Source organism: Papaver somniferum, chromosome 7 (genome assembly GCF_003573695.1).
Source record: "Papaver somniferum cultivar HN1 chromosome 7, ASM357369v1, whole genome shotgun sequence".
NCBI classification, from domain to species: domain Eukaryota; kingdom Viridiplantae; phylum Streptophyta; class Magnoliopsida; order Ranunculales; family Papaveraceae; genus Papaver; species Papaver somniferum.
The window spans coordinates 47,455,711-47,481,504 of NC_039364.1; the positions used below are offsets into that span (position 1 = coordinate 47,455,711).

The 25,794-nt window shown below is 33.8% G+C and overlaps 1 long non-coding RNA gene across 10 annotated transcripts; it reads left to right on the plus strand.

Moving 5' to 3' along the window:
- Positions 1-692: 692 nt before the first annotated feature.
- Positions 693-5,003, plus strand: LOC113297212. Of its 10 annotated transcripts, none has more exons than XR_003333393.1 (8): positions 693-917; positions 1,434-1,928; positions 2,698-2,764; positions 2,925-3,003; positions 3,145-3,294; positions 3,674-4,097; positions 4,568-4,683; positions 4,765-5,003. It is a non-coding gene; the product is annotated as an uncharacterized LOC113297212 (long non-coding RNA). The 10 variants fall into 10 exon arrangements; XR_003333396.1 differs by having other exon boundaries at positions 4,568-4,673; XR_003333390.1 differs by having other exon boundaries at positions 3,674-3,740; positions 3,979-4,097; positions 4,568-5,003.
- The last annotated feature ends 20,791 nt before the right edge of the window (positions 5,004-25,794 follow it).

Below are 25,794 nucleotides of genomic sequence, written 5' to 3' on the forward strand. Positions count from 1 at the left end.
TACATAATTCTCCCTTGTTGGTTTTCTCTTGGAATAAAAAGGGAAGTTATTTGACAGATAAATACCTTCACATAAAGCATTACATGTAGCCATATATCTAAGGTGACGTTAAATATAAACATTAATTCTTTCTCAAATAGAATTGGCGTAACAAATTGAAAGAGATATATAAAGCTTACACAAAGATACGTATCATATAATATTAAAATTTCTTTTTTTTTGTATGTTTTTTTGTAAAGTGCAACGGTCAAGAAACTTACACGACCTAAGTATGCCTTCCTCATTGGTATAAGAGAAGTTATATTCATTCGTTTCATGATTACAAATACAAAGTAAATAAAACTAAAATTTTAAGTTCTAATTTTGAAAACAATTTATATATTTCTAGCTGTATATCACTCATATATCCTCTTAAATATTATTGTTACATTGAACTTTATATGTACCCAAAATCTATTATAAATACTATGCTGGAGCAAGATCAATGCTTATACAACACCAGTGTTCGGTAAGTCATGGGACGGCCAGGATACATTGGCTTTTCCAACTACTGGTTGTGATCTTCCCTCCCCTCCTAGAAAAACGTACTGGATTTATTAGATCCAATGGCTGGGCGTTGCCCGGGTCGCACGATATGTGTATTACTGAACTGTAACTTTAAAGCGAATCATAAAAAGGGTTTTCCTCTTTTAACTTCCATTTTCCATAACGTATCATGATTCCTTTCAATTCTCTCTTGCATACCAGTCGGTTCAGGGTTCATCTAGATACTCTTTCCATGAACTTCTGCTCAAACCCAACGAATGAGCAGCTCTCTCATGTCCGTCTCTTCGGTTGATTTTCATTGTTAGATTAAAGCACCTATCTATAATCTATCATCCCAGTCGAAACAACATCCGCTCCCTTACCTGAACAAGGTTTCTTCTTATTCCTTTCTTCAGTATTTGGTACTGTAGTATGATTTGTTTTTCAAGTTATTACTTATTCTTAGTTGGTCTTCAGTTTAATTGTATTAATTTTAGATTTTGTTTGGTGGTTTGTCTACTGTAATTTGATTTGTTATTCACTGTGATTCTTTTTCGTTAATCACGTATTGTTTCAGTTTAATTTTTTTTCTTTAGATTTTGGTTGTTTATTAGATATTGTATGTGATTCTTAAAATATATGGTATATTTTTTTTTCTGTAACATTCCCAAGCCCTAGAATGCATTCTTTGGCTAAAGAGGAATTCATTGTAAAAGAAAATTCTTTTGGTATGGAAAAATTCATTGTACATCATCAGGTTAGTTAGATCAGCAGTATGTATCATTGGCCTTTTATCTCCAATTTAGATTTATCAGATGTTTAGTTGAACCTCTGCCCTCCATATCCCCCTTGAAGTCAATCTATGGTTTTAATTATTTTTTTTTACTGGATTTGGATGTATGTTCCAGACCAAATCTTTCGATATGGCGTCCCAAGTGACATGCAAGCTACATCGAGGTAGGTTTCTTTGCAAAACAGGACATCTTCAAGAGCTTATAGGCCCTTGATGAAGGTAAATCATGTGTATTACCGTTCCAGATTTCCAGTGTCTAGGAAATGGAAGAGTTGGACTTTATATCTTTTTTCTGTGTATCTACCAATAATGTAACCGGTATAAATGCAGTTATTGTTGATGAACAGGTAGTTATCGTTTCCACTTTGGGATCCATATGCGATTCTCCTATTTTACTTTACGTTTTGGAAATTTTGTTGTCCTAACACATTCTTTGATACGGAGAGATGATTTACAAGCCATTATTCAAAAGGAATCTCATCTGGAAATTTGATAAAAGGTCCACAGAGAACTTACAGTGGTCCACTGCCAAACCCAAATTCTAGCTATCTAACAGCATAAAAGATAATATCCTTTTGGTGGAATACAAAATCATTGAACAATTCAGGAGGTAAGTTCTTTGTCACCGCATCCCGTTGTTATTTTCTGTTAATCATGACATTCCTGTCACTGCTTTCACTCTATTTTTCTTTTTACATCACTTTATTTTCCTAAGTTTCCATAGAAATTGTGTTCTGAATGGTTCAATTATGCCAAAACCATCTGAACTAATTTAAGGAATACATTTTGATTTATCTGTAGGCTTTGCCATAACTTTGTCAACAAGATAGCTACTGGATCATATGCAGTTCCAATTTAAAGTTTTTGATTCCTAAATATTTTGATATTCGTAATGTAATTTGATTGAACATGAAAGTAGTACTCAAACAGTACTGAACTTAGTTATTTGGGAATGTTTAAAATGCATGTACTATCTTACGTAGAACTTTGAGTCTTCGATCTATTCAACTCCATGAATTTGCACAAAGTACATATACAGTAACTTGATATCTCTGTTAGTGGATTCAAGGTTTACTAATGGAACTTTAAGCCTTGAAAAGGACTTAATAAACTTATAACCAATAGAGATGCATTAGGAAGCTATTCAGGCAGATGGGGGTTATCTCAATCAATTTTTTTGACTAGATATGAGGACGTATTTTGTATGACGTTAAAATTACCATCATCAAAATACCTTGCAAGTCAAAATATTTTATGACTGCAAGAGTTCACTATTCTGTTAAAATTACCGTCATCCCCCAAATAATCTGAATGTACAATAAATTTTAATAAAACTTTGAACTTTTGGCGCTATTTGTTGAGCAATCTTCTTCATTTAGGTGTTGGTTGGTTCCAGGGATGCTGTCAAACTCGCTTTTGGGCGGTGCTAATACTGAAAGATCAAAGGTAAGTGAAAAGAATTGAATATACTTTGTAACTCTATAAGGTTTTAACTATTTGTACTTCTGAATTTAAGTGAAAACCTTATTTCCCTCATTTTGATGAAAGACTAAGCTAAACTTTGGCTCTTGATCTACTTTCCTAACATGCATTGGTATTATTGCAGGGAATTTCTGCGTCTCCGTCAATGCTTCCAAAGTGTACTCCAATATTGACATCCCAGTTGTTGTGGAATTGCGTGAATGGTTAGTATTTTCTTATTTTGCTATTTCACCATTAAGGCTTTTGCATATCAGTGTTTGAGGCCGTAGCTTTAGACATTTTACCTTTATATATCAATTATTGTTTAGAAATCCTTTTGGTTGTTCTTTGTACAATTCGTTCAGAATTTCATGGGGAACAAGAACGAGTTACTTTTCACGGGGAATTGGAAATCTTATTGATGATTGAAGTTTCGGTAGATCTCAAGTTGTCAACACTATAACTTCCAATTTAAGCTCCATCTGTGTTAAGATTAAGTTCTTAAGATTCAAAGTGTGAGTCTTATGTGCCTTTACTATGATTCCTTTTGGAGGTTTCCTATCTTTGGTTATGACTGATTCAATTTTCGTGTAATTTTGAATCGTCGTATATTGTCCTTTTCACTTTTACATTACTCGATTCTGTGTAGCTTCTCCTTCCTCAATTTATCTACTTTGGACCTTACATGGAGAACTTCCACTTTCACATTAATTTGTGTTTGAGTTTATCCTTTTTGATAGTCAATGTGCCTGCTCTATTGGTTTCATGCAAACCCTTAGATGGTTCCATATGTTGGGCGAGATTTTATCTCACCAAAAGTCTTTACTCCCCCACTTAAGTTGTGATTTTCTGATTGTAATTGTGTGTGTATTCTGTGCTTAAATTTGCTATCAGGATTCAGGGGTTGTCATTCAACGAAAAACTTGAGATATATATGAAGCAGCTGCCATGAATTATGTAGGTATGAAAAAATTATTGCTTCTATTTTATGTAAGATTTCGATATTTTTTAAAACTTCGCTTCGTCTCCAATGTGTTTTTGATGCAAGAAGGTAAATAATATGTCAATGTTGATGGTTTTTTGAACAGTACAATCTAATGCCAAGGTAAAGATTGTTTGACCAGGCTCGAATTTTCTGTAGGTTTGCTTATTGACAAAAATTCGGCAGTTCACTATCTGTGCTTTCTTTCTTTTACCAGGTCTTATGATCTTTAGATTTCAATCCTTCACAAGTTTAGTAACAATTAATTTTCCTGAATTCGAAAAACTTTAAAGTGTTACAAGGATAACTCACTATCTGCAAAGTAAGCATTACATGGTAAGCAAATGGAAAAACTATGAATCATTTGGTCTAATAGCCTTAGTTTTATTGGTGGAAGTAAAAAATAATCCCCAGGTACTGTAAGGGTTATGCTGTAGTCAATTAGCATAAGAAAAAAAAACCTTATGTAACTCATGGAAACATGTTGAAATGCTTTAGCAGTTACGTATGTTCGAGATAGTTATACAACAACAATCCATCTGAACTCTAGCATCATTGCAGTCTTCATAATCCGCATGTTAGTTGAGAGAACTGAATCACAATAGAGTTCACAAAAAAAAAATACAAAAAAAAAAGCTAAACTGTCTTACTAACGGAACTGCAGTATTCTTCATTTTTTTCTAATAATTTTATTTTTTTCCGTGTAGTAATCAAGGTTTTCTTTGGTTTGTTGTTCTATAATATTCTTAGATATTGAGTTTCCATAAGTATCTGAAAGACTGAATTCTTAAGTCCTTATTTTCTAGACAGTTGGTGCTCCCGGTTGTTGTAGTGGATGAAAAAGAGGACTTGGCACAGGTCATGAAAAGTGGTTCAGTTTAATAATGCGTTGGAGGACAATTTCAGTGTGCGGTAAAACTTGGTGCGATGTAAATATAAGTTGATACCCTGTTTGTAGCCTTTAGCTACCAACCTAGGCATTTGATACTTAATTTCTTTACAGGTAGGTGTCACTCCCCCAATTTTAAGCTATATTGGCCTCACTTTTCTGTCTCATATATTTCGCTTTGAATTCAATTTGGAGCTTCTAGAATAACATACTCCGGATGCTACATGTCAGCTCAAACATCTGAACAGAAATGGGCAATACATCACCGATCTTAATGGTTCCACATCAGATATTTGATTTTATTAGAATTTAAATTCGCTGACGTTGTCCCTTATTTACTTTATATTTTTCTATAGTTGTCGCCCTTTTATATTTTTTTTATAGTTATCGCCCTTTTAATTGTTCTCCCTTTACCTTAGCAAGGGGAACACAACAAAAATTGGAAATGCAACGCAGATAGCACAACGATCCACTCAGAACGATGCAATTAAATCTGATTGACGAATAAATTAAATTATAAAGTATCTTCATGCTTATATAGATTCATTTAGATAAATTTACAAAACAGTATCTTTTTTCTTTATTTACTCCCCTCTTTTTTTTCTTCTATTTTTCTCTAATTAATAGAATTTCATGGGTGAGCTTTGTTACCAATGTGGATACGCGAGAGTTCTACTTTAAAGAAGTTCTTGGTGAGTGTATTGACTTTTGATGCAGTAAATGCGAAAACAAAGTGGATATGCCCATGACGGTATATGGCCTTCACTCTCGAAAGAAGTTGTATACCACTTCCATCGGTCCATTCTCTTTTTGTGTATCCAAGGTGTTCGCAACCATCAACGATAAACCCAGAATTGATCAGAAAATTGAAATTACATAGCGGCAAATTAAGAAAACTTAACACAAAAAGTGATTAATTTTTTTATTTTGGGTACGAATACTGATTTCTCGGGGAAGGCACTACATGAGTACATTTGAGATTATTGTACAGTGTACACAGGAAAACAATACTAACTGAGATACAATACATCTGATAAAAATCAATACATCTGATAAAAATTTCCGCAAATTATCATACATCTAATAAAAATTTCCGCAAATTATCCGGTGAGATAGCCGGTGTCGTTTCTCAAGCAACGAGTAAGAAGTAAAACTATTACAGACACCCCAGCTCAAGACTGTGTGAAATAGCCCGTGCCGGTACGACACGGGTGATTCCCTAGTAAATAAAATACACATGTATGTATATGTGATTTATGTGGCATCACAAATAACACAAATTAAATATTTTGTTTTGTTTTGCAGTGGAAATAATAGGGAAAAGTAAGAGATATAGAAGGAGAAGAACTTGATAAAGAGGCATCAATCTATTACATACATACAATGTTCTCTTATATGCATGAAAGGGAAGACATATTCATCTAATGGACCGCACATCCATGGGTCATAGGCCCTATAACACTCCACATTATGCGGTTCAATAACAAAGCTTTATACATGGTGCTTTAAATGTAGTTCTTCAAATGTTGTTCTCTCCTTGATGACTTGTGCTGAAATCAGTTGCCTTATTAAAACCTTAACAAGGGAAAAATCCAATGGGACAAAACCTTGTTACAACTCTTCAGATGTAATACTTCACATGTTGTCTTGTACTTTACATGTAGTTCATCACATGCAATACGATCTTCAAAGACCGACATGTCTAAGTTAATTGCCTCGTTAAAACTTCTTTAGGAGAATTCAGAGGGACAAAACCTGAACTAAAGAAAGAGTAAAATATTAAGAAAACTTAGAACATAGTTGGATGCGTATACGTTGCCTCATTAAAACCTTGACAAGGGAAAACCCAGTGGGACAAAACCTTGACGAAGGGAAAAGAGTACAAAGTGACAGATGTAAGTAAAGGTGATCCGTTGCAGATGATCACTTTGCTCAGTTGAAGTTGATTAGTTGCTTCACAACTCATAAGGCAGAAAATCCTTGTGGGAAAGACAATAGCCTTAGTTAGCAAATTACTTCCTGGTGTTTGTTGTTGTATCATTAAAAACCTTGCTGAGTATTAAAACCCTGTGGGAAAAAGAAACCTCGGTGAAGGAAAATAGTTCAACACACCATTAGATGCTCCCCCTGATGTCAGACAATTTTCATTAGTCTAATGCAGTGAAAAGGAGTTTATCACACTTTACTTTGGTGACTTGAATGTTTATAAGACCCTGTTGTTGATTCTGGAAGTTACGTTGCTTAACATCTATCACGTTTCATTTCTTTGATTCATATATTTTCAGTAATATCAACGCGATCTTTATGTCTTCAACGTTCAACATTACTTGATGTTTTTAGTGTTATCTCGCTAAAAACCTTGTCGAGTGACAAAACCCTTTGGGAAAAACTATTCTCGATCGAAGGGAAAAAGAGTACAACACATCTTCAATTTCGAAGTAAAATATGTCGACATCATATCCTTGGATCCTCCCCCTGATATCGGCATCTCCCCCTGATTACTTTCAGAGTTGTTCCAAACAGTTCCTTTAGTCATGTACTTTTCGAAACTGAATATCGGTAATGACTTAGAAAATAGTCTACCTTATCTCCCCCTGATTACTTACGTCGGAGAAGATATATTATTGTTCCTTCATAATCAACAATCTTTGGATTGCAGTTCCTCTAGCATTCCTTTTATGTCTTTGCAGGGATAAAACAAACTCATGTCAATGGTTACTTTTAAGTAAACGATTACATTCACTGTACCATTCCAATGACGCTGCGTTGGCTCTAAGCTATATCTAGCTTACAAGTTCACTGAGGATGTCAGATTTAACCGAGTACATTATTATACTAAGTATAACAATGCGTCTATTGTACTTAGATATGGGAATTTCATCTCCCAACACATCTTCGTCATCTTTCTTTAGACGAAATGGTCACTTACTTACATTTGAACCTCGACTAATCATGTGAGTGCTATCAGCATGCATGTCTTTGTTAAATTTCCTGACAAATTTAGACATATGCAAACTGGTGGAATAATATACCACAAGATTCGATCGAGCTTTCCCTAATTTTCATCTCAAATTCGGATGTCAAATAGCTTTTAAGGCCTCTTATTACATCAAGAGTACCCATTATGTCTGTACTATCGACATAGATAGTTACAATTCCAAATCAGGAACTTTCTTGTGAATACTCAAGTAAAAATAACTTACTTGTCTATCCCCTCCAAATCAAATAGTCACTTAGACAGGTATACCATATCCGCCTGATTGCTTCAATCTATAAGTGAGTGTTATATCTAACTGTAAACGCACTCTGTGGTTTAGAGTCACTTAATTTGGGTAACGAAAGGCTATCAAGTACTTTTGTAAATATCTTTTATCTCTTAATTCTTTCAGAGATACGTAACAACCACATACATGTGCTGCATTTCAAGTCCTTTTGAAATTACCAAGCTAACTAAGTAGCGGAACACTATAAAGTTCATTACAAGAGAACAATTCCAGGGCTTTGTGAGAAACCTCGCGCCACAAGGCAAGTCTTTATACTTTAAGACTGATTTCTTCTCAGTATGCTTTGTGACAAATAAATCATGTATGTCCAATAGGCTTTACACTTAGTTGGTTAACACTACCACACCAAATACCTGTATATTTGTCAAAGAACCATGTTCTACCTGGATTGTATAGGCCAAATATGCTCTTCGTTGACATTAAGCAACAAGGAGATTGGTTCGATCTCATCTTGCACTATTTACTTAAGCAAGTGTATATGAAATTAATCATCAGTATGCTCGCATGATCTTTCCATTGACTCATGCGCATTCTCATATTCCACTAGGGATGTCGTTGTTTTCTGGTATCATTAAACTTCGGAGCGTCCTCCAGTTTGAATCATGGACATATTCAGATACAATCTTATGAGTTCTGATGATATAAATAAGTTGTGCCTTACTCACCTAATTCCTTTCTAGGTGAGGAATGATCGAACCAAGTGGTCTCTCCAACTTCCTTTATGGAGCCACGACCTCAACCGCACTTCCATTGGTGTAGTTGTAACACCTTAGTCTATGGTGTATATCCTTTATTGAGGATTTGTAACCTTGCAGGTAGGTTTACAGCTGGTATGTGTGATCTCATCACTTTAGCAACATCAGTGTACATTCTGAAAATCGATTATTCTTTGTCACTTCACATTTACATTTGTGGAGTACAAGAATCAATATGATACACAATGGGAGCACACCACGACAATTCTTGTCGTTCCCTTAGAAAATACTTTTTCTTATCTCCCCATAACGACGGGAAGACTGTCTCATTAAAATGACAACCCGCAAATCTAGCGGTAAGAGATCTCCTTCCAAAGGTTTTAAAATACGGATAATTGTTGGGAACTCATTTCCAACATAACTACTTAACAGTTTTGAAGACCCATCGTAGTACGATGTGGAGTCGTAATGACACATATATAGTGCAACCGAAAATGTGCAAGAACACGAATGTTAGGCTTAAATCCAATTACCAACTGGTACACATAAAAGGTTGACTAATATTGGGTTCTAAAACGAATTAAGTAAAGATGCGTCTATATTGCATATTCCCCAAGCAGTTAAAGATAGGTTTGTACGCATAACCATGCCTTAGGCACCATCTGTAACCTTTGAAGATATCCTTTGCGAGACTTGGGGTATAGGATACTCTGAAATGATCCTATTAAACATGTAATAACCATCAAGTCCTTTTGATGTACACTCGCTAACATTTACAAGGGATGGTGAGTCCTTACATGTAAAATATGTGCTAGTAGTTTTCCAAACGCAAATTTCTTGGGAATTAGAATTAGTCCGTCAAAATATTCACCAGAGCCATAAGTCACTTTAATGGTCCGCATTCTGCATGGATATTTTTCTGAATTTCACCTTGTTTTCTTTTAAATTTTACCATTTGCATCTTAGGATGGTCTCGATCCTGTTTTACTGAAGACTTTGTAAAAATGAGTGATATGCTTTCTTACCTAAAAGCATAATGGGAAAGGGGTTATGCATCTAGTACTTTAGAAAACACTTATTGAGAGATATGTCGTGACTTCGTATTCTGTCAATATTTTTCCCATTGTCTCGTCCACTCAAACACAGTGATGTACGAATGATTCATTTCAAAATGAAACATCATGTCACAACCAAAGTGCCTTTATGGTTATGTCAAAGCCTGTATGAATCAATTCCCAACATTTCATCGTCGGAGTCAATATGGATTTAATAATACAAATACTATAGTGATTTATATTTCACCAGATTGACTCATTAGTTTCTCTAATATATATTTCCTTCCAAATATATTAGAGACTATAAAAGATGCAATCAATTACATTCTCATCATTGTGAGTTTCCATTGATATCCACTTGCATGGGTATCTCTGAAATTTAACAAGGTGATTAGCTCTCGGTACATATAGAGTTTTTGTGACTTTTAATCTTTGTTCCATCTTAAACAAAATTTGAGCATTGCTTCGCTCGATGATTCAATATCGTAGTCACATTACAAAGAATTAGTGCAAAAACTGATGTATATTCCTTAAATTAGTGGGAGAAAAACCACTATCAGTTAGACGTTGAATCTTGAGAGATTTAATAAGTGGTGTGTCCTTATTCGTAACAAAAGTGGGATTTAACTCAAGTACTTTAGAGTGAATATATGTTACGTTTCAGAGGGGATGATATATTTTTCATCCAAAAATATATCTCAAGTGCATTAGAAAATTTATGTCTCTTGGAAATGATGTACTTTTAATTCCATAAGTGCAGACAATGTATAAAGTTCAACTAAATAAGATAGTCAATTGGCTAAGCATAGTTCTTCTTGCCAATAAATTTGATGTTTAAAGTATGACCTCCCTATGGAAATCGGTTGTTACTATGGTACCCGCATTGCATTGCTTGTACCAATACCAGTACAAATATTCATTCCCAAATCTTTCCTTTTGATGTGAGCTAGAATGACATCTTATCTTGATCCCATGTTCGGTTGATACCTGTACTTTGGTGTTATTACTACATGGGACAATAATACATATTTCTCTCATATATGTGTATGTTTATTTTCACATGCTTCACATGAGTCAGTATGCCTAACCCTCGTTACTTTGGGGTTTTTCATTTTCAATGTTGCTAGGATTATCTTAGTTTGAGAAATTTCTTTATCTAAACATGGCAAAAGAATCTCACTTCGCATGTCAACGACTTACTTTAGGTTGAATATATTACTGAAGATAGTGAATCTCTTGTTCGCATACTTCAAGATAGACTGGTTTGTTAGTACCATGAATGAAGTAGAAAAATGGAAAAAAAAAATAATTTCCGACTCATATCTCCCTTTGTAAGTTCTTCCACAAAAATTGGAATGCATGTGCTTAGAAACATAAGGTATATTTAGCTCCAACTTTTAGACGGTGCTTTGTCATTGGCAGAAGATTTTATGAAGGAATATATTCATTTCTCACAAAGAAATCTATCTTACAAAAACAAATGGCTTTTGTCCAATCTGATGGTTCCAGTTGGGAGTTTTATTGCGATCCACGACCACCATTTTCTCTCAAAGTCTCCCAAAGATGGAAGACAAATCGTGGCCAAAAATCAATCCATGGTTTACGCCGACATCCAACCGCTTAGAATGATTCATCAATTATTCTCTTCTTCCGTTACACATTATCAAACCGTTTAGCCATTATTAACCCTTCTTCCATTACACATTATCAAACCGAAATTACGGCATAAATATTCATGGACGTTACACATTATCAATCTTGTACATGAATTCATTGTCAAAGTTAACAAGATTCTTCCACTACAGATCACTGGATATCTCTTCCCCTAATTTTCCTCTTCCGTTACCATATTATCGCCTGATCTCTTCTCATTCTCTCCTTCATATGCTCTAGAATTTGGGCAAAATAAGGAAACCAAAAAACATTCTATTGGCGACATTGAAGACCCGTTAAAGTTCCACATACGTTGCAAATGTTATACTACATAAACACCAACATAGGTCATCACCAACAAGTATTGGCGTTCTCTCTCAACACTGCCAGGTAATGGCCATTTTTTTCCTTAAATTTTTTTCAACTTTAGTTTTGATTTTGCCCATTTTTTTCCCTTTAATTCTTTTCAATTTTTAGTTGATTGGTTTAATTTAAGTTTCTAAGTTCATTGTTCAAGGGACACTAGATTAGGAGGGTGTGACTTGAAGATTCTGAATGATTAAGTTTTCTTTTTTGAGTTTGGTAGACATATTTGGGGATTTCAAAAAAAAAATTTAAATCAATTTTTACCTTAATTAGGTTTGATAGAATTTCTGAATGAGAAATGGCACTGCCTGTAAATCCTTTGTTTTTGCTGATGACAGAGCCTTAAATGTTGTTGTTTTGTGCTACTCGCATCTAGGGCTTCTATGTAGCAATTACAAGGTATAATTTTTGTTTCCGTCATTACCATTTCTCTGCCCATTTTTTTTATTGGTTTTCGATACATTAATGGAGAATGCCTACTTTGATTTTGCAGCAGTTTCTTGGGCACTAATTGATATGCTTTAGTTAGTGTACTGAGATAGAAGTTTATAGACTCGAATTGACCAATTACTTAATAGATTGAAAGTGTGGTTTGGTTAATATAGTAAATTTGAGTTTGTGGTCACAACTCCAGAGATTCTGATTTTTAGTTGATTTTGTGTTCAATCAAAATGTTCCTTGCTTTCTTGGTATTGTGTTCTCATAATGAGACAATTTTAGTTTCTTCATAGCAGAGGTTATTGTAATTACCTTGATGAAAAATTATGTGTGAGACAATTTTATGTTTTTCCTTGCGTCGATCGCGCACGGAATTTTGTGATTTTTTTTGCTGAAATACACCTCATTCTCCGGAATTTCCATGGTTTCGTTTTGCAGATTTCATACAACATACCCTACTCCATATGTGAAGGTTACATGCTCAATTTCCGCCAGGTTTGTTGACCCATTTTTATTGTGTTGATCTACAAAAAACATGGAAGGTACAGGTACATTATGGCTTCTCTAAAACTTTGCTCATATATGCAAAACAGTTTAATGAAATCACAATTGGGGTCTAACTTTAAGTTGAGATTTGAACAGAATAGCCATATTCCCCATATACGTATTTTAACTTAATGTTGATTTTTATAATGGCATAACTTTATGAATTTGTGGTCAAAATATTCGTTTGGAAAGTTTTGAGATTATGTTGCATTTCTGCTACAAATTCAGAACGAGAAGTGGTAGAGTTATTTATATGCTTAGGTTGAGGTTATTCTTATTCAATTTGAATACTGGTGTTTGAGGTGATTTTTCGTATAGAGAAGATAACCCTTACGTGGAGAAGGATGCAATAATGTTGCAATAGAGGTAATGTTCAATGTATGTAATATGTAGAAGGTGTATTTTATTTCTGGCTCCAATCTTACTGAGTTATTGCAGGGGTGAGAGATAATGGCATTCATGGCCAAAAACAAAAAAATAATCTTATTGTAAAGTGGTGGAAGCAGTTTCCAAGGAAACTAATCTATTGATTATCACTGGAGATCTTCTAGCGAAATTTAGATTGTATATTTCTGCAAATAAGTTAGCCCCCAACTTCCTCAAGTTTGTAGTTGTTAATTTGTTTCATTTGGCAGCCTTGGTTGGTTTCAAGAAATTAACTTATACCAATAACTGATCAATCTTGGTTACTAAATGTGAAATATTCCAAGATTTGGAACCAACTTACGTTATTTGCAAATGAATCTAGGCCAATCAAAATTAGTCTGGGATGGCTGGCGAGAAAGTAGGTGTCAAATGAATCTAGGCCAATCAAATATTAAGCAAACGCCGAATGTTTCTTTCAGATGACATCTTTATACATAAGATAACAAATGTTAAACTTGGGTAATTCAACTGAAAAAATAGGTTAAGATGCGATTTGATTGGTTGTATATAATTGTATATTTTCCTATAACAACATAGCAATATGCGCGCTGGATAGCCAGTGAATTAAGTTCACCAATTTTTGATGTCGTTAGCATCATTGCAAATAAGTGTTAACAATCTGGTAGCATGAATTTGAAATGACAACCGCCATAAAATTATATTATAACAACATAGCAATATGCGCACTGGATAGCCTGTGAATTAAGTACATGCCGAATGTTTCTTTCAGATGGCATCTTTAGACATAAGCTAACAAATGTTAAGCTTGGGTAATTCAACTGACAAAATAGTTTAAGATGCGATTTGATTGGTTATATATAATTGTATATTTTCCTATAACAACATAGCAATATGCGCACTGGATAGCCAATGAATTAAGTTCACCCCTTTTTGATGTCGTTAGCATCATTTCAAATAAGTGTTAACAATCTGGTAGCATGAATTTGAAATGACGACCGCCATAAAATTATATTATAACAACATAGCAATATGCGCGCTGGATAGCCAGTGAATTAAGTACACCCCTTTTTGATGTCGTTAGAATCATTGCAAATTAGTGAAGGGAAACCACATCGATTTTCTTCTGGATATAATTGTAAATGAGATATGCCCTAAATAATGATCGTGTATGATCTTGCAGAGTCATTGTGGAATGTTTATACCACAACACAGGAAGTTACTACCTGGAAGGATCCAAGAATCTGCTTCTTTTTTATTCTTTTGTGTAGCACCTTGAACTGTTATCAGGTCATCCAAATTGAGTCTGGATTACACTAGGATATACAACACTACGCCCGACAATTTATGAACATCACACTTACAACTAAAATGGTTTAGTGTTTATGCACTTGATCTATTTACTGCGTCAGTAGTACTTTTGATTAGCTGCATCAATACTAAGCTAATTTTGGTTAGACATCTACAAGATTTTCTAAATATCAACTTGCTTCTCTACAACTTCCACAGTAAAGTAATGTGGTAGGCATATATCCTTCATTCCCCTGTGTTGTTTTCTACATGTTGTTTTTGGATGCATATTTTAAGAAAAATCTTGCTATCCATAGATGTGGAATGTACAGTACAGCATAGACCAGCATGATACCATGACAATAATAGACTGGTAAGCTTGAGCAATTCGAGCGGAGGAATGCATACATGGGTGACAGGTGGATACAGTGGAGAGAAGCTTCAACAATTCACAAGTCATTAGCCCCGGGCCATCCAGGCATCTTTTTGGTATCATACTCGCACAAAGTTCTCCTTCTAAACCAGAAGTTCTTTGGGATAAATTTGGAAAGGACATCTACGATAACGTAAATTACAGTGGATTGCAAAATGCAACAGAAGAACGAATTCTAATTATGGACTATATCTGATTGATAAAGTTATCCAGGAGGCCGTGTGAAGAGTTCAAAGACTTTAAAAATTCCGCAACCGTATGGGGATTAACATAGCTTAGTGGTAAGTCGATTCATATGAGAGCATCGATAACTGCAATTTGATACTTTGGAATTATGGTAACCCCAAACAGAGGGGAGGCATACAACAAAATCAAAGATTCAGCATATAATAGTTGGGGAAGATTAATCTTTCTGAATGCAAGTGCCGGAGCGGACAAGTCATTTCTATATAATATGTGGTCTCAGTAACCATGAACACAGTTAATGCTTTCAAGAAATCATGAAAACAGTTAATTAGTCACCTTGAGCTTTTGTGTGATGGGCATTTTGGTGGAATTAACTACCCTGCACGTGGTGTAGGTGCCTAGATTTATTTCAATAATAAAATTATATAAAATTATGCTTCCATGTAACAACCATATACCGACATGTTATTATACAAATGACAACCATGTAGCCAACGCCAATGGATGTATGCCCTCATGTTCATCCCTAATTCATTTGCTAATTGCTATGAAAGTTGAATTTCCAGTTAGGTGTGCTTGCCAAATTCTTAAGAAAAAACTTATGGCCACATTAAAGATCTATAACAAAATCAACAATCATCAGCCCGGGCCGTTACGGCACGGGTCATATACTAGTGGTTTCCACGTCAAAAAACATGATAGTGGTTCTCAAGTACTTTTGGACCCAAAATGTTATTTTTGAGTCGAGTTTGGGACCAACCGTAAAGTGCCACAATAAAGGACATCAAAATAAATAATTCCAGTATAATAATCCCCAAACCAAATTTCTTTATGGTCAAAATGGATTTTTAGAGATCAAATTTCTTGATGGTTCTAAAGGTTAATCGGTTAAGTCAGAAATCCAGCCAATAATCATAATTCAGTTAACAGTCAAAGTTGATAGTCAATAACCAACCAATGATAATGACCCCGTTAATGATTGACAATACTTAGTCAATTGCTAACAATAACGTCATAACATTATAATAGTGCAGACGTTACAAAAAAAAAACAATGTGAAAAATAACACGGAACATGGAATGGTACATAAGTTACAATTTATTTATTAATTTAATACAAACAAAATGAATGAACAAATAATAAAAACCAGACGTTATAATTAATTAAGCAAATAATAAAAGCATACGTTACAACTAATTAAACAAATAATAAAAGCAGACGTTACAACTAATTAAAAGCGTTGCGACTAATTAAACAAATAATAAAAGTACACGTTACAACTAATTAAACAAATAATTAAAACAGACGTTACAACTAATTAAAAACGTTGCGACTAATTAAACAAATAATAAAAGCAGACGTTACAACTAATTAAACAAATAATTAAAACATACGTTACATTCACAGAGCACTTAAAAAATATTAATTATTTTATTATTACTTTTCAAATCAATCAAGACAATCACACACATACAATACACATGCAGTACAGACAATCATGATCAGAAACTTTTCAAAAATTAAAATAAATCACTGGTTGAAAAAGGACATACAACTCTTCGAAAAAAATAATAAAAAAAATTCTTATAAAATAAAACATGTGAAGATCACCAAGCAAAAAGAATAAACATAAAAACAAAACAGTCCAAAATTTTCTATTTGATGATGCCATATGAAAACATTTAATAACATATGACGACATAACAATATATGAAAATATTAAATTTACACAACATCAGGCATATTAAAATCAAACTTTATCACATAGAGATCATTAACATGATTTTAGTATGAATACATAAAATGACATCAAACATGTATCACTCATATCTATTAGATACACAAACAGATTTAGATATGTTATACAGTTGATTGAACAACAAACAATATAATATTATATTATAATAATCATAATAATCTCGAGAAACGAATAGGAACAAACATATTGTGTACAACAAACAAACATATCACAACAAACATTAGAATAATATACATATGGGTAGATCATAGATTAGTACATGGAGGGATCATTAGAATAATATATATGTATATACAATATACGCAATCATAAATTAAAAAATTCATTCAATCAATCAGAACATGATCAACGCATGTGATACATAAAAATATACATGTGAAGAAAGAAAAAAAAAATTACATACATATAACATGAGAACATGGAAGAAAAGATCACATGTTAATTGATAAGAAAATTGATAAAAAGTTTAGGTATACCTCAACGTATTGCTTTATTGAGAAAAAAAATCAGAAATACGGATCCAACTAAAAGTAGCGCTTCCTTCAGTGATTTGATAATAACCCAAAAGAAGAAGAAAAAAAAAATAGTGGTTGAGCTCGTGCATGATAACGTTTTGCAGTGGAAATAATAGGGAAAAGTAAGAGATAAAAAAGGAGAAGAACTTGATAAAGAGGCATCAATCTATTACATACATAAAATGTTCTCTTATATACATGAAAGGGAAGACCTATTCATCTAATGGACCGCACATCCATGGATCATAGGCCCTATAATATTTTGTTCATATTATATAATAACTTTTCATAATGTCTATTTGAAAAATGTGGTTTTTTTTTTGAAGATCATGAAATATTAATTTGTGTTAAAAAGAAAATTCTTAAGAAAAAAATTGATGCGAGAAACATTATTTTTATCCCAAACCTATCACACCGGGATCTTATAGAGATTACAATTGAACTGTATAATCTGGAAGGCAATCAAGCTATGGATATATATACAACGGAATAACACCTATGTTTCCAAAAGCTACTAGTGCTCAGAAGGGTCACCTTTTGAATATTGTCATGGCCTTTACAAGTCTTGCGCAAGCGGTATTTTATCTCCACGTGCACCTTCTATTATCTCTTCTCTTCTTGGACGCACAAATGTGTTAGTATCTATTTTCTCCATGACACACATATGTGTTAGTATCTCTTATCTCCATGACGCACAGATGTGTTGGTATCTCTTATCTCTTCGTAAGAAATTAAAGGTTTAGATTTTGTATGATTTAAGGGTTTCATCTTTCATGTGTATTGTTTAGATTTTAGTTTTGGTGGTAGAATTGAAAAAACTAAACCCTTAATTTCTGATAATTACCCTTAATTATGATTTAAGGGTTTCCCTAGTGTAAGTATCAGTGATTTTGGTTTTTTTTTTTTTTTTCAGTGTATTGTTTAGGAATGAGATTCTCTACACCTTCCAAGACATTTTAGTTTCCTAGTTTCTTGTTTGTAGCACTGGCCCTGTTGCAGTGTCTATGGATCATCTTAGTAGTAGCTAGTGTGTTGCAATTTCTGAGGTCCTATTTCAGGGCTTCTCTTTTTTTATGTTATCTAGCCTTTGCTTGACTCCGTAGCACTTTCAGTGCATAGTCTTCTCGTTTTTTTCTTCTCTTTTTTTAATAAAATTGCTTACCATTCGGATCAAAAAGAATAGAAAAAATAATACAACTACATTTTTTTGCGGCTGGAAACTGCCAACCAACAAAAGAATTCCATGGAGAAGGGATTGTGGACTGAATGATTATGTGTCTGAAGGGTTTTATGACGCAAGAGGAATTATCAAATATACCTACCCAATGTGTAGAAAATCTTATAACAAAGACTTAACGAAAACACAGAAACACTCAAACTAAACCTCTTTCAATTGATGTAAGTATTCTTATGGCTTACAACCTACTTATAGATAAACAAAACTTGACGAATAAGCAAAACACACTCCTAACAAGAAACAAATTCTAAATAAGAATATTTCTAGAACTCAAAATCTAAACATAGTAAAATTCCATAACCAGAATAACTTGCTTCTCAAGTTATCTTCAGCTTCCAAACATGATACGTTCACACAAGTCGTATCAACTCCTACCGGTATCTTCCACATAAATAGCATCAACTTCCTACTGGTTGCTTCACATAGTATCTTGGTTTAACCTTCAACATCCTCCCTTAAACCAAGATACTCTTTACTAATCATTCCCATTTTTCCACGCAAGTAGATGAAAGTGTTAGACTTCAAAGACTTGGTGAAAATATCAGCTACTTGATTTTCACTTTTAAGCTGTAAAAAGTATCATAACATATGTTAATGACACCTTAAATTATGGTTTATCGTATTTAATGGATACGAATAATAGTCTTGTTTCCTACTCAGATGTTGACTGGGCAGGATGTGTAGAAGATCACAAAAGTACATCTGATGGTTGTTTCTATGTTGGCCAAAACCTTGTAGCCTGGCACAGCAAGAAACAAAACTCAGAATCTCTCTCAACTTGTGAAACAAAATATATTGTTGATGGTACTTGTTGTACTCAACTTCTGTGGATGAAACAAATGCTCATTGACTATGGTATAAATATACCAACTATGAGTATTCTTTGTGATAACTCAAGTATTATTCGACTAACAGAAAATCCTGTTGAACATTCTCTAACTAAACACATAGATATTAGATACTCCCTCCCTCTTTTATTAACAATCCTAATTGACAAAGTCAAAATATTAAGGGAATTGTACGAAATGTCATGACTAACCCTTGACTAACCTATTTAATATTATGTTATTACTAAAATTAAAATTAATATATTAAAAAGTATAAATTGGGTAACATTATTATTCTAGGAAATGTTTTAAGAAAATAAAAAAAAATATAGTGGTTTTATTATGAAACCTTTATGTGTGAATATGTAGAAGCTTTATTAGGAATTTTATAGATGTCCATAAATATTTTTATTTAAAAAGGCAATGACGGTTAATATGAAAGATATTAAATAATTTTTTTTCCTTATATATGGTAGTACTATTTAATATTTTGGATTGAGTTTATATTAAAAATGATTTTGAGATTATAAAAAATAAAAGGTATATTTGATAGTTTAAGGAAAAAATACGTCTATAAACAGAGCGGACAAATAAAAAAAGACAGGCCAAAATAGAATATAGGACAGTTAATAAAAGATAGAGGGAGTATCATTTTATTCGAGAATTGTATGAAAATGGAGTTATCAAACTAGAATATGTTCCTTCGGAACGTCAACTAGCCGACATTCTCACAAAGCCATTAGACCGTGCTACCTTTGAAAATCTCAGGAAGTATATTGGTATTGTTAAGGTACATTAGTACCTTACTGCTCGGGTTTTCAACTTTTGCTATTGGCACGCATTAGTTAAAACCGATTCAACCTTTCTCTGGTAAAGGTTGTTTTTGTTGTTGTTCTTTTGTTCCTGCGAGAGGATGACAACACACTTGGGGAGAGTTCTTATTTGAACTTGCGCTTAATGATATGTCTTTCTGGGGAGTAGTGGCTGCGGAAATTGAGGTAACGAATTTGTTAGTTAATCGTTTTCCTGTTTAAGAAAAGCCTGTTTATATTGCATATATTTTGCTTTTGCATAACAAAATTTCGGTACAATTGATATATTTATGTGATTCAATTGTTTCCGGTTAAGAAAAACTGTGTCAATTTATTTCTCTTATTATTTGGTATCTTCTTTATTGTTGGATATCAAGTGTTTTTGCTTAACGAATTCGGTGCAATTGCGGTGTTGTAACGTATATATCTGTTTCAATTGCTTCCGGTTAAGAAAATAATTGTGCAAGTCAATTTATTTTGGTTTGTATATATTATTTGTGGCTTAACAAAATACGGGATCATTTGTTTAGTCCAATTCATTACGGATAAGAGAAACTACGTTAATTCTGATCTTAGTTAGACTTATCAATTGGAGGATTCGGTTATTCAAGTCTAATCGAATGCCTTGACAAGAAAAACTAGTTCACTAACCTAGTGTTTGTCTCGTCTAAAGGGAAAGGTCTAATTTATTGTCTGAATAATTAGAGCATGTTGAGAGAAATAAAGTTAATTCTGATCTTTATTTTGGTCTTATCCAAATAAGCGATTGTACATGCACAATCGTTTTAACAAGAGAATTAAGTTTCTTAGTCGATTTGTTAAACTATTAGGGAAAATTGCTTTGGGCAATTATTTCCTTGATAACATGTTAAAACTAAACTACTTGTAGTTTCGGTTTTAATATTGGTTATCTAAAGTGGTATGTGAAACCTTCGTGTTTAATTCTTATAGGTTGTTTACAAGTCTTTTAGATTTGTAAGATCCTTTCGTTTTGTCCTTTATTTGCTCGAACCTTTGTCATTTTGTGACAAAAAGGGGGACAAATATATGGAGTAAACAAGTGATTTTCAATCACTAAGGAAAGCACAATTGTGCTTAAACGTTATATCTAGCGAAAGAGTAATGCATTCACTAAGGGGGAGCAACATATCATATTGCTGTTGTAGTATTCTGACTACAAAAAGGGGAATAACAAAGATGTTCAGATTGAATATTTACCTAGTGATGGGTGTCGTAGGCTCAAAAAGTTTATAATATTATTTCCACACAATTAACTGGTAATATAATAGTACTTAGGATCGTTCCCACGAAGAGCAGTGAGTTTTAGTTGTCAAAATGTCACAAAGGGGGGGTTTGTTTTAGATTTGAATAAAGTAAATAAAAGCAATTGAAAATATTAAATTGTAAGCAATAGGGAGAGATATGATCGAGGAATCTTTCTTCGTTAGTAAACTATCAATGAGTTAATATATTCATCTATTCGTCATTAATCATAGATTATCACCAACCGTAGAATAACAGGTATACTTAGCTATTCCTAAAATTTCTTAAATCACTGGATAACAGGTACACTTAGTTACCAGATTCTATTCGTCTGAACCACCTTGAAGTACGCTTACAAGATGCAATTCAGTCGAATGCTTTAGGTTTTGTGAATTTAGGTTGATCCTAGTAGATAGACTTAGTACGTTCGGTCTACTTGCTAAGGTTGTGTTTACACGTGATCGCTTTACAGAATCCCTCTGCAAGGTTTCACGTTTCTACTTGTGCAAGGAATTATTCAACAATTACGGATATCCTAAACCTCACTATCAATAGATTAAATCAACAAATATATTCAGCTGGCCACCTAAACAATCTATCAATTAATCATAAGTATTTTTAATAGTAAACACAAACGATAATCATAAGAAGAAATCAAAATAGATTCATATGTTAAATAAAATCAAGTTTACAACTTATAATTCATCCTCAATCAATAGGTGTTTAACTACTCATGGATGTATAAGCATCCATGATATACATATAAGAAAAGTTTAGAGATATCGTTACGATTAAAGAACCGCTCCAAAACCGTAGCTTTTGCTCCATGTGTAGTTTCTTCTCCCAAAACCTTAAAATTTCGTGACCTATTGATGATGTTTCATTCATGACCTAATACCTCCTTTTATAGGTTTACATTGCTTGGCCTTCACGTATTTAGTTCGGTTCAACAACCCGACCCGAAAATACGAAATAACGACCCCAAACGTGACCTTAGGCCTTCACAAGTATGCATACCCGTTTGCATACTTGCTAAGTATGCATACCGGTATGCGTACGTCAAATTCCAGCAGAAATTTCGGAACTAAGTATGCGTACCCGTTTGCATACGTGCTTGTCTTCGGTATTGGATAAAAAGCTTGTTTTGACCACAACTTCTTCGTCTGAACTCGGAATGACCTCATTCTTTTTGCATTATTTTTATCTTTCAATTATATTCAATATGATGATGAGAAATACTTAATTTGAATGAGTTAAGATCGGTATTTGGCCCGTCTCTTGATTTTGAGTGTTTTGCTCCTTTTTGTCGCACTTCTTCCACTTCTCTTGGACTTGGGCGCTTTTATTCTTGGAGTATTTCTCTTCTAATCTCTTTTCAGAACTTTGTAGCTCCTTTTTGGATTATTCACCTAATAGAGGCAAATAAGAGAAAACAAGAGTAATAATACGAAAATATGCAAGAATAATAGTTAAAACAAGTGTGGAATGGACACTAAAATCATATGAATTATGCACTTATCAAATTCCCCCACACTTAGCTTTTTTTAGTCCTCGAGCAAACTAAATAAAACTAATCCTAAATACAACAACTCCATCTCGTTGAGAAGACGATTACACTTAGCATGTATAACAAGCCTTTAAACCCCTAGGTGTCCCTAGGGGACCATTTTTAGTCTCGTGAGGGTTTACAAGAAGTATCCCCACAAAACCTACTCTAATTTCTCGCCTTGTAAGAACCACTAAGGATAGACAAAATGTAGTATCTAATAAGATAATCATCCTACATATGTTCTTTAGCTGCAAACATCCCACAAACATTCCAATCATCACACATAAGCAATTACTTACGTGTGACATTCAACCTGATTGCAAAACTCTACTAAGATAGTCATCGTACTTGCTGCAATGTTTGTCACAACACTCACATACTGAAATCACATGGATAGATAAGAAAATGGAAATAGAAAAGTGAAGTGTGCAAATGTTGACTAAAGTGAAAGATGTTACCCATAATACTTGTATGAATGCCGTCAAAGGATTCTTATTTATAGCGCAATAGTTGAGATAAGCACCCATTTAACTCGACCACATGATTAGATACTCTAAGCGCATGTTCCTTTTTAGCAAGTATGTGATAGTTGCCTTGGATCCTGCTTCCCATGCTTGTTTAGGAGACGGAGACAAGGACAACGTTTCACACATACTGCGATCCAAGTGTCAAGAACTTCATCAATAGTCTTTTGACTTTCTATATAATGATGATAGGTTTTTGTTTTCATCGACTACATGATTAGTCTGCAATTCCGGACCTATCATTTACTAGTGTCGATAAATTAAGAGGAGCCTTATATATATGTTTCTTTTTCTTTTCTTTTCTTTTTCTCTTTTTCTCTTTTTTTTTAACTTCGGCTCACTCTTTATGAGTGTAAGACAATTGTCTATGGGGATTTTATATACTCAAACAATGATTACCTTGATACAATATCCATGGCAGTATCAGGATCCTACCAAATCACTTTAGAGAAACATATAACTGCAAAAATAAAAAGAAAGTGATTCAGTAATGATTAATTGAGAGGATGAATCTTTCAAACGACTACCATGCTATTGCTAGCAACTGAGTTTCGCAATAAATTATGAACGTATATATAAGGATTGTAGAATGATATAGTGGAACTCGATCTATAGCCGTAAGAACTGTTTCAACCTAAAAAGGTTTAGAGTGTCATCCTAAATAGCTCATAATTAACTCCAAAAGATGAAGTCTCAAGAATGCAAGAAATCAATGAGTATGATTTTTTATTTTTTTTAATATTTTTATGTGTATCTGCAAATATTAGATACTAAATTATCCCCCACACTTAAACTCAACATTGTCCTCAATGTACAAAACTAAAAATTTTGATTTCTGATATAACATCCCTGAAAAACTCAATAACTGTACCAATGGGTAAGGAACTAGGAAAAACATTCTAAACGTAAGTTCTTCACCTATGTCTTTTATATAAGGTGTGAAAATGGCACAGTGTTTCAAAAAACGGTCTGACTTTTATGGCCTCCAGACTGACAGACATACAATCTGAAAAAAGTTCTGTAAAAATACCGAAACTCAAATTTCTAGGCCTATCGCTCCAACTTAACATACTCCGAATTCAGATTTTCTTTTTGTAAAATAAATTTCAGTCTGTCCTCTTTAAAAATTGGGGTCAACTACTCAAATCGGACTCCGTATGAAGTCTCGAGAGCTATTCTCGTGACAAGTGCACAGTCAGAATTTTCTGACGAGAAATCATCAAAACTTTCATTATAGATATAGGACTTTGTAAAATCTAAGATGGGAATGCAAGATATGATACGAAAAAATAAGAAAATTAAAACACAAAAGGGATAGAGATACAAAACCAATATAGAGATAGGATTTTCATTATAGAGATACAAAACCGATGGGTTGCCTCCCATGTAGCGCTTTGTTTAACACCCTCACCCCGACTTGGAATTCCAATGATCCTACTCCTCTATAGGGAGTGAATCTTGAAGTCTCGTCACTTCTACATTCTCTTTAGAGAAGTTTTCATAATAAGGCTTCAATATATGGCCATTCACTTTGAAAGTTATTCCAGTTTTCGTATTAGTAATCTCAACTGCACCATAAGGAAAAACATTAGTAACAACATACGGTCCAATCTATCTGGACCTTAGCTTCACAGGAAATAATCAAAGACGAGTATTAAATAAAAGAACTTTTTGACCCACAAAAAAACTCTTTCGAGAAATCATCTTTATCATGGAAATTTTTTGTCTTCTCCTTGTATATACGAGAACTCTTGTAAGCATCATTACGTATCTCCTCTAGCTCGTTAAGTTGTAACTTCCTTTGTTTCCTCGCATTGTCATAATCCATGTTGCACATCTTTATCGCCCAATAAGCCTTGTGTTCAAGTTGAACCGGAAGATGACAAGCTTTTCCATAAACCAACCGATATGGAGACATACCATTCAGTGTTTTGTATGCCGTTCTATATGCCCAAAGTGCATCGTTAAGCCTATAACTCCAATATTTCCATGTAGTGTTTACGGTTTTCTCAAGAATGGATTTAATCTCACGGTTTGAGATTTCGGCTTGCTGGTGGGTTTTGAAAGAAACCTACAAACTGACCTGCAAGTGCACAGGGTCAATTGTAGTTAGTGATGGGAAGAAAAGGTTTGTCCACAGGGACTTGGAGGGAGCTATTGAAGTTTTCTAGCTAGTCTGAGCTAGTGACAGGCAGTGAAGGAGAAGTAAACAAAGACAATTCAAGAACAATTTAATCAAAACAAAACATGGGAAAGAAATTGTGGATGGGGAGTGCAAGGAGATGGGTGAGAATTCCCTTTACCTAGCCAGTTCACCTAGGTTAAGTT